Genomic DNA, 8,957 nt, shown 5'->3' with positions numbered 1-8,957 from the left:
AAAAAAAAAAAAAAAAAAAAAAAAAAAAACCAACCCTTTCTTCCCAGTTTCAGTATGTCTTCATCAGCAGCATGGAAACAGACTAACAGAGTAAATTGGTACCAATAGAGTGAGACATTGCTGAAAAGATATCTGATAATGTGCAAGCAACTTTGGAACTGAGTAACAGGCAGAGGTTGGAACAGTTTGGAGGGCTCAGCATAAGACAGAAAAACGTGGGAAAGTTTGGAACTTCCTAGAAACTTGTTGAATGGCTTTAACCAAAAGCATAATAGCAATATGGACAGTAAGATCCAGGCTGAGGTGGTCTCAGATGGAGATAAGGAACTTGATAGGAACTGGAGTAAAGGTGACTCTTGTTATGTTTTAGCAAAGAGACTAGTGGCATTTTGCCCTGCCCTAGAGATTTGTGGAACTTTGAACTTGAGAGAGATAATTTAGGGTATCTGGCGGAAGAAATTTCTAGGCAGCAAAGCATTCAAGAGGTGACATGGGTTCTGTTAAAGACATTCTGTTTTATAAGGGAAGCAGAGCAACAAGTTTGAAAAATTTGCAGCCTGACAATGTGATAGAAAGGAAAAACCCATTTTCTGATGAGAAATTCAAGCCAGCTGCAGAAATTTGCATAAGTAACGAGGAGCTGAAGGTTCTCCAAGGCAGTGGGGAGCATGTGTCCAAGGCATGTCAGAGGGCTTCATGGCAGTCCCTCCCATGACAGGCCTGGAAACCTAGGAGAAAATGGTTTCGTGGGCCAGGCCCAGGGTCCCTGTGCTGTGTGCAGCGTAGGGACTTGGTGCCCTGCATCCCAGCCACTCCAGTCATGGCTGAAAGGTGCCAACATAAAGCTGGGGCCGTGGCTTCAGAGGGTGCAAGCCTCAAGCCTTGGCAGCTTCCACGTGGTGTTGAGCCTGTGGGTACACAGAAGTCAAGATTTGAGGTTTGGGAACCTCTGCCTAGATTTCAGAAAATGTAAGGAAATGCCTGGATACCCAGGCTGAAGTTTGCCACAGGGCAGGCTGCTCATGGAGAACCTCTGCTAGGGCAGTACAGAAGGGAAATGTGGGGTCAGAGCCCCCACACAAAGTCCTTGTCTCTTCTCTTTCTGAAATTCCCATAATGTGTATACTAATCCATTTAATTGAGTCCCATAAGTTTCTTAGGTTTTGTTTACTTTTCTTCATTCTTATTTCTTTTTGCTCTTTAGACTCAATCATTTCAAATGACCTGTTGTCAAGTCTCACGGATGCTTTCCTCTGCCTGCTTGAGTCTGCAGTTAAACTCCTCTAGTGAATTTTTCAATTCAGTTATTATATTTTTTAGCTTCAGGATTTCTGTTTGGTTCTTTTTAACAAAAACAATTTTTTCTTGTTGATATTCTTATTGTGTTCATATATTGTTTTCCTGATTTCCTTTAGTTCTTTGTCTATATTATCCTAGTTCTTTGAGCATATTTAAGATAGTTGTTTTAAAGTTTTTTTCTAGTAAGTTCATTCCCTTTTTTCTTCAGAGATGGTTTCTGGGTATTTGTTTTGGTCCTTTGGATAGGCCATATTTTAGTGTTTCTTTGTATATCTTGTAATCTCTTGTTGAATATTCGGCACCTGAAAAACAACCACCTTCTACAGACTTTACAGACTGTTTCTGTACAATGGAAGACCTTCTCTAATTAGGCTTATATGAAGGGTTAAGGTTTACTCAGGCCTTTTCTAGGTATGGGTCTTCTCTGGCCAGTGTGTTTGCTTTTTCCCAATTCACTCATATATACAGAAACTCAATCAATAATTTTGTATTCCCCCATCAGTAATTTCTTGCCCCACATATCTGCAGGTCTGTAGTCCTCCTATGACTTTCATGAGCCATGCCTGCTCCTTCCTGAAGCTTTTCCTAGCCTGAGCCATGCTGTATTTGGCCATGTGAGTGCCAAGTTAAATAACAGGTGACAGAGAGACCCATCAGGCAGCCCTTAGACAGGTTATAACATTGAAAATTAGGCCTACTCTCTCTGTGGTTAAAAGAAGTGGAGACCAGACCACTGCTTCCTATAAGCCACACCATGCCAAGCTGGAAGGGAGTGGAGCAAAGGCAAACAAAACTGCCATAAAACTTCCTTCTATTTATAATGTGGCTTTTCCTTAGATGTGCATTGCCTTGGTTGCTGGAAATCTTTTGATTGATTTCCACAGCCCCTATTATTTTAACCATTTTCTAGTTGTTTATTTAATGTTTCCATAGGGGAAACAAGGACCTGAAGTGTAGTCCACAATCTTCCCATCTTTACCATGTTACTGGTATCACTCCAAGCATTTTTTTTTTTTTTTTTTGAGGCAGAGTCTTGCTCCGTCTCCCAGGCTGAAGTGTGACAGTGATGCGATATCCTGGCTCACTGCAGCCTCGACCTCCTCAGCTGAAGTGATACTTCTGCCTCAGCTTCTCAAGTAGCTGGGACTGCTGGCATGCACCACCACACCTGGTGTGCGAGAATTTTTTTCTTTTTTTTTGTAGAGACAGGGTCTTGCTATGTTGCCCAGGCTGGTCTTGAACTCAGTCCTCCCACCTAAGCCTCCAAAAGTGCTGGGATTACAGGCACGCGCCAAGCATCTTTTTAGTAACTCATGACCAATAAATGGATAAATTATTTGTGGTCTTCCTCAGGCAGATAGCAGGTGAGGTGGGGCAAGCCCAGGCCTGCCCGAGGACACTGGCGTCTTTATTTCCCCCAGGTTGACAGAAGGACAGACTATCAGATCCCAGAGGACCGTTGCAGTTATCCAACCCCACTCCACATTATAAGGATATATGTAGCTCCAATGGGAACTGCTACTGCTATCTAGTCCATAAGCCAACTGAGATCTGAAATGAAGTGTTTCTCTCCTTCCCATTCCAGTAATGAGAGTAGCTGTCTCCATCAAAAACAGCTTTAGAATTTGCTCTGTGCTTTCCCTTTTGTCCTCTGACTGAATTTTCCAACACCTCAGAGAGGCGGGTACTATCAGCCTGTTGCACAGATAAAAGAACTGGGACTGGGAACACTTGAGATTTTCCCTGGGTGACATGGCAGTTAGAACTTCCAAATGGAAACCCATGTCTGTGCTATGATATAATTGACTTGTAATTCTGCTCAGGGCAGACGTCATCTATTCAGACACAGGGCATGCTGCCTCTTCCTGAAGGTAACAGAGTGAAGGACTGGAGAAGCCAGATTCCAGGACAGGAGAGGTGGATAGGCTTATTATTTTTTCAGACACAGCTTCCCTCTTGTTGCTCAGGCTGGAGTGCAATGGCACATTCTTGTCTGACTGCAACCTCTGCTTCCTGGGTTCAAGTGATTCTTCTGCCTCAACCTCCCGAGTAGCTGGGATTACAGGCATGCACCGCCGTGCCTGGCTAATTTTGTATTTTTAGTAGAGATGGGGTTTCTCCATGTTTGTCAGGCTGGCCTCAAACTCCTGACCTCAGGTGATTCGCCCGCCTCGGCCTCCCAAAGTGCTGGGATTACAGGCGTGAGCCATCTCACCTGGCCCCTAGGATAGGCTTTTGAGGACAGTTTCTGATAGATGATATGGCAGTGATGCCAGCAAGCCCCAGATGGATGAGGCCAGGGGCTGCTGGCCACAGGCTCCTTCCCTACAAGCAAAGAAAAGTGCCAGCTCATAAGCTGGAAATGAACTGGAAGTATTCATCTAACTGCAAGGCTCTGGTTCCAGCTCCCAGTTTTTTCTTTTTTTTTCCCAAGAGGAGTCTCACTCTATCGCCTAGGCTGGACTGCAATGGCATGATCTCGGCTCACTGCAAACTTCACTTCCCAGGTTCAAGTGATTCTCAGCTGGGATTAGTTACATGCCACCATGCCCGACTAGTTTTTTGTAGTTTTAGTAGAGATGAGGTTTTACCATGTTGGCCAGGCTGGTCTCAAACTCCTGACCTCAAGTGATCATCTGCCTCAGCCTCCCAAAGTGTTGGGATTACAGGTGTGAGCCACTGTACCCAGCCCTAGCTTTTCTTTTTTGCCTTAGACTCAGGTACTGAGCTTGCTGGATTAGATACTTGGTTAGATAGTTTGGCCACCAATGCAGAGGTCTCCTTTCTTGTTGCCTTAGGACAGAGAGAACAGAGAATCTCAGATTTTGAAGAGTTTGGGGAAACAGCATATATCAAAAAAGTATGAGAAAAATACAAATCTTACAAAGAACTGACAATCTTGTATTAGTCTAGCATTCCCAGAACCCTATTATGGTCAAGCCTCTCAGAGATGAAGAAATGCTCCAGCCAACTCCATTGTTTGAGATTTTGTTTTTGTTGCTATTGTTTTGTTGTGTTTTCTTTTTCTTTTTCTTTTTTTTTTTTTGTTTTGAGACAAGGTCTTGCTCTGTCACTCAAATTGGAGTGCAGTGGCATAAATACAGGAAGAGCAAGTGATACGATTTGGCTGTGTCCCCACCCAAATCTTACCTTGAACTGTAGTTCCCATAATCCCCACATGTTATGGGAGGGACCCAGTGGGAGGTAACTGAATCATGAGGGTTGTTACCTCCATGCTGTTCTCATGATAGTGAGTGAATTCTAATGAGGTCTGATGGTTTTGTAAGGGGCTTTTTCCCTGCTTTGCTCTGCAGTTCTCCTTGCTGCCGCCATGTGAAGAAGGACGTATTTGCTTCCTCTTCCACCATGCTTGTATGTTTCCTAAGGCTTCCCTGGCCATTCTTAATGGTGAGTCAATTAAACTCTCCCCCTGCCTTTTTTTTTTTAAGACAGAATCTCGCTGTGTCACCAGGCTGGTGTGCAGTGGCACAATCTCGGCTCACTGCAAACTCCACCTCCCGGGTTCAAGTGATTCTCCTGCCTCAGCCTCCTACGTAGCTGGGACTACAGGTACGCACCATCACACCCAGCTAATTTCTGTGTTTTTAGTAGAGATGAGGTTTCACCATGTTGACCAGGATGGTCTCAATCTCCTGACCTCATGATCTGCCCACCTCGGTCTCCCAAAGTGCTGAGATTATAGGCATGAACCACCACACCTGACCTAAACATCTTTTCTTTATAAATTACTCAGTCTTGGGTATGTCTTTATTAGCAGCATGACAGCAGACTAATACAATAAATTGTTACCACAGAGACTGGGGCGCTGTTGTAAAGATACCCAAAAATGTGAAAGTGACTTGGAAACTGGGTAATAGGTAGAAGTTGGAACAGTTTAGAGGGCTCAGAAGAAGACAGGAAAATGTGGGAAAGTTCGGAACTTAATTGAGACTTGGAAAGCTCAGAAGACAGGAAGATGTAGGAAAGTTTGGAACTTCCTAGAGACTTGTTGAATGGCTTTGATCAACTTGCTGATAGTGATATGGACAATGAAGTCCAGGATGAGGTGTGATCAGATGGAGATGAGGAACTTGTGGGAACTGGAGTAAAGGTCACTCTTGCTATGAAATGAGGCAGTCAGCATTTTGCCCCTGCCCTAGAGATCTGTGGAACTTTGAACTTGACAGAAACGATTTAGTGTATCTGGAGAAGGAAATTTCTAAGCAGCAAAGTGTTTAAGAGAAAGCAGACCATAAAAGTTTAAAAAATTTGCAGCCTGAGTATGCAGTAGAAAAGAAAAACCCATTTTCTGAGGAGAAATTCAAGCCTGCTGCAGAAATTTGCATAAGTAACAAGAAGCCAAATGTTACTCACCAAGACAATGGGGAAAACATTTCCCGGGAATATCAGAGACCTTCATGGCAGCCCCTTCTGTCACAAGCCCAGAAGGAGACCTAGGAGAAAAAAATGGCTTCCAGGGCTAGAAGCCCTGCAAGCCCTTCCCTGCTGTGCGCAGCCTCAGGACTTGGTGCCCTGCATCCCAGTCACTCTAACTAAGGCTAACAAGGGTCAAGGTACAGCTTGGGCCATGGCTTCAGAGGGCGCAAGCGGAAGCCTTGGCAGCTTCCACATGGTGTTGAGTCTGCAGGTGCACAGAAGTCAAGAACTGAGGTTTGAGAACCTCTGCCTAGATGTCATAGAATGTATGGAAACACCTGAATGTCCAGGCCGAAGTTTGTTTCAGGGGAGGAGCCCTCATGGAGACCCTGTGCTAGGGCAGTCCAGACGGGAAATGTGGGGTTGAAGCCCCCACATAGAGTTCTCATTGCACTCCCTAGTGGAGCTGTGAGAAGAGGGCCACCATCCTCCAGACCCCAGAATGGTAGATCCACTGACAGCTTGCTCCATGTACCTAGAAGAGCTGCTAACACTCAACAGCACCCCATGAAAGCAGCCAGGAGGGGGCTGTGCCCTGCAAAGCCAAAGGAGTGGAGCTGCCCAAGGTGGTACAAGCCCACCCCTTGCATCAGCATAACCTGGATGTGAGACATGAAGCCAAAGGAGATCATTTTGGAACTTTAAGGTTTAGTGACTACCCTATTGGATTTTGGACTTGCATGGGGCCTGTAGCCATTTTGTTTTGGCCTATTTCTCCTATTTGGAATGGGTGTATTTACCCAATGCCTGTACCTCCATTGTATATAGGAAGTAGCTAACTTGCTTTTGGTTTTACAGACTTATAGGTGGAAAAGGACTTGCCTTGTCTCAGATGAGACTTTGGACTCGGACTTTTGAGTTAATGCTTGGCCGGGCGCGGTGGCTCACGCCTGTAATCCCAGCACTTTGGGAGGCCGAGGCGGGTGGATCACGAGGTCAAGAGATCAAGACTATCCTGGTCAACATGGTGAAACCCCGTCTCTACTAAAAATACAAAAAACATTAGCTGGGCATGGTGGCGCGTGCCTGTAATCCCAGCTACTCAGGAGGCTGAGGCAGGAGAATTGCCTGAACCCAGGAGGTGGAGGTTGCGGTGAGCCGAGATTGCGCCATTGCACTCCAGCCTGGGTAGCAAGAGTAAAACTCCTCCTCCTCAAAAAAAAAAAAAAAAAAAAAAAAAAAGAATGGTTGTTGAGTTAATGCTTGAATGAGCCAAGATTTTAGGGGACTGTTGGGAAGGCATGACTGTGTTTTGAAATGTGAGGACATGAGATTTGGGAGGGGCCAGTGGCAGAATGATATGGTTTGGCTGTGTCCCCACTCACGTCTCATCTTGAACTGTAGTTCCCATAATCCCCACGTGTTGTGGGAGGAACTCAGTGGGAGGTAATTGAATCATGGGGTGGTTGCCTCCATGCTGTTGTCATGATAGTGAGTGATCTGATGGTTTTATCAAAGGGGGCTTTTTGCCCCCTTTGCTCTCGTCTTCTCCTTGCTGCCACCATGTAAGGAAGAATATGTTTGTTTTCTCTTCTGCCGTGATTGTAAATTGTAAATTTCCTGATTTCCTGAGACTTCCCCAGCCATGCTGAACTTTGTTCCTTTTTTTTTTTTTGGAGACAGAGTCTAGCTCTGTTGCCCAGGCTGGAGTGCAGTGTAGTGTGATCTCAGCTCACTGCAACCTCCACCTCCCAGACTCAAACATTCTCCTGCCTCAGCCTCCCAAGTAGCTGAGACTGTGGGCATGCACCACCATGCCTGGCTAGTTTTTTTTTTTTTTTTTTTTTTCGTGGAGATGGAGTTTCACTCATGTTACCCAGGCTGGAGTGCAATGGCGCAATCTTGGCTCACCGCAACCTCCGCCTCCTGGGTTCAGGCAATTCTCCTGCCTCAGCCTCCTGAGTAGATGGGATTACAGGCACGCACCACCATGCCCAGCTAATTTTTTTGTATTTTTAGTAGAGACAGGGTTTCACCATGTTGACCAGGATGGTCTCGATCTCTTGACCTCATGATCCACCCGCCTTGGCCTCCCAAACTGCTGGGATTACAGGCTTGAGCCACCGTGCCCAGCTAGTTTTTGTATTTTTAATAGAGACAGGGTTTCACCATGTTGGCTAGGCTGGTCTCAAACTCATAGGCTCAAGTGAGCTGCCCACCTCTGCCTCCCAAAGTACTGGGATTACATGCATGAGCCATTACACTGGGCTCCTCCCATTTTTAATGTGGCTTTTTCTTAGATGTGCATTCACTTGGTTGCTGGTCTTTTTTCTGATTTCCACAGTCCCTATTAAGTTATTTTAGCCAGTATCTAGTTGTTCATTTAATGTTTCCATAGTGGGAACAAGTGCCTGAAAATTTCTAGTCTATCATCTTGCTGGTATAACTCCAAGCTTGTTTGTTTGTTTGAGGCATAGTCTTGCTCTGTTGCCCAGACTGGAGTAAAGTGATGCAATCAGGGCCCACTGCAGCCTCAACCTCCTGAGCTCCAGCTATTCTCTTGCCTCAGCATCCTGAGTAGGTAGGATTATAGGCATGAGTCACCATGCCCAGCCGTTGAAGTAAATTATAGGAAATTCTTCATGTATCTCCAAAAAATAAGAACATCCTACTCCATAACTACAATACCATTATCTTATACCTACACATTTAACAATAGTTCCCAAATACTACCCCTAGCATATATTCAAGTTTCCCTAATGTAATTATTATATATTGTATTTCATAATTTTTTTAAACCTTTTATTATAAAATATGACACATATTAAAAAAACACCAAACATACATATGGTGAATTATTGTAAGTGAATGCCCTTACGGCTACAATTCGGGACTAGAGACAGAACTTTGCCAGCTACCTCTGAAGCTATCCACATACCGCATCTCAATCACAACCATTTCTCCCTCAAAGTGACCACGATTCTAAGCAGGATGCCTGAGTTTTTGCACATTGAGAGGTTGCTAGTTTTTGTGTCCCTTGTACTCAGATACAAAATCTTGACTCACACTTTTTTTTTTTGAGACAGAGTCTCACTCTGTCACCTAGGCTGGAGGCAGTGGTGTCATGAGCTCACTGCAGCCTTGACCTCCCAGTCTCAAGCAATTCTCTTGCCTCAGCCTCCTGAGTAGCTGGGACTACAGGCATGTGCCTCAACACCTGCCTAATTTTTGTATTTTTTGTAAAGACAGTGTTTCACCATGTTGCCCAGGCTGGTCTCCCA

This window comes from Sapajus apella, unplaced genomic scaffold (assembly GCF_009761245.1).
Source record: "Sapajus apella isolate SASKATOON/1434 unplaced genomic scaffold, GSC_monkey_1.0 scaffold90, whole genome shotgun sequence".
Lineage (NCBI taxonomy): Eukaryota > Metazoa > Chordata > Mammalia > Primates > Cebidae > Sapajus > Sapajus apella.
The sequence above is the reverse complement of the archived record's forward strand: the minus strand, read 5'-3'. Positions refer to the sequence as shown.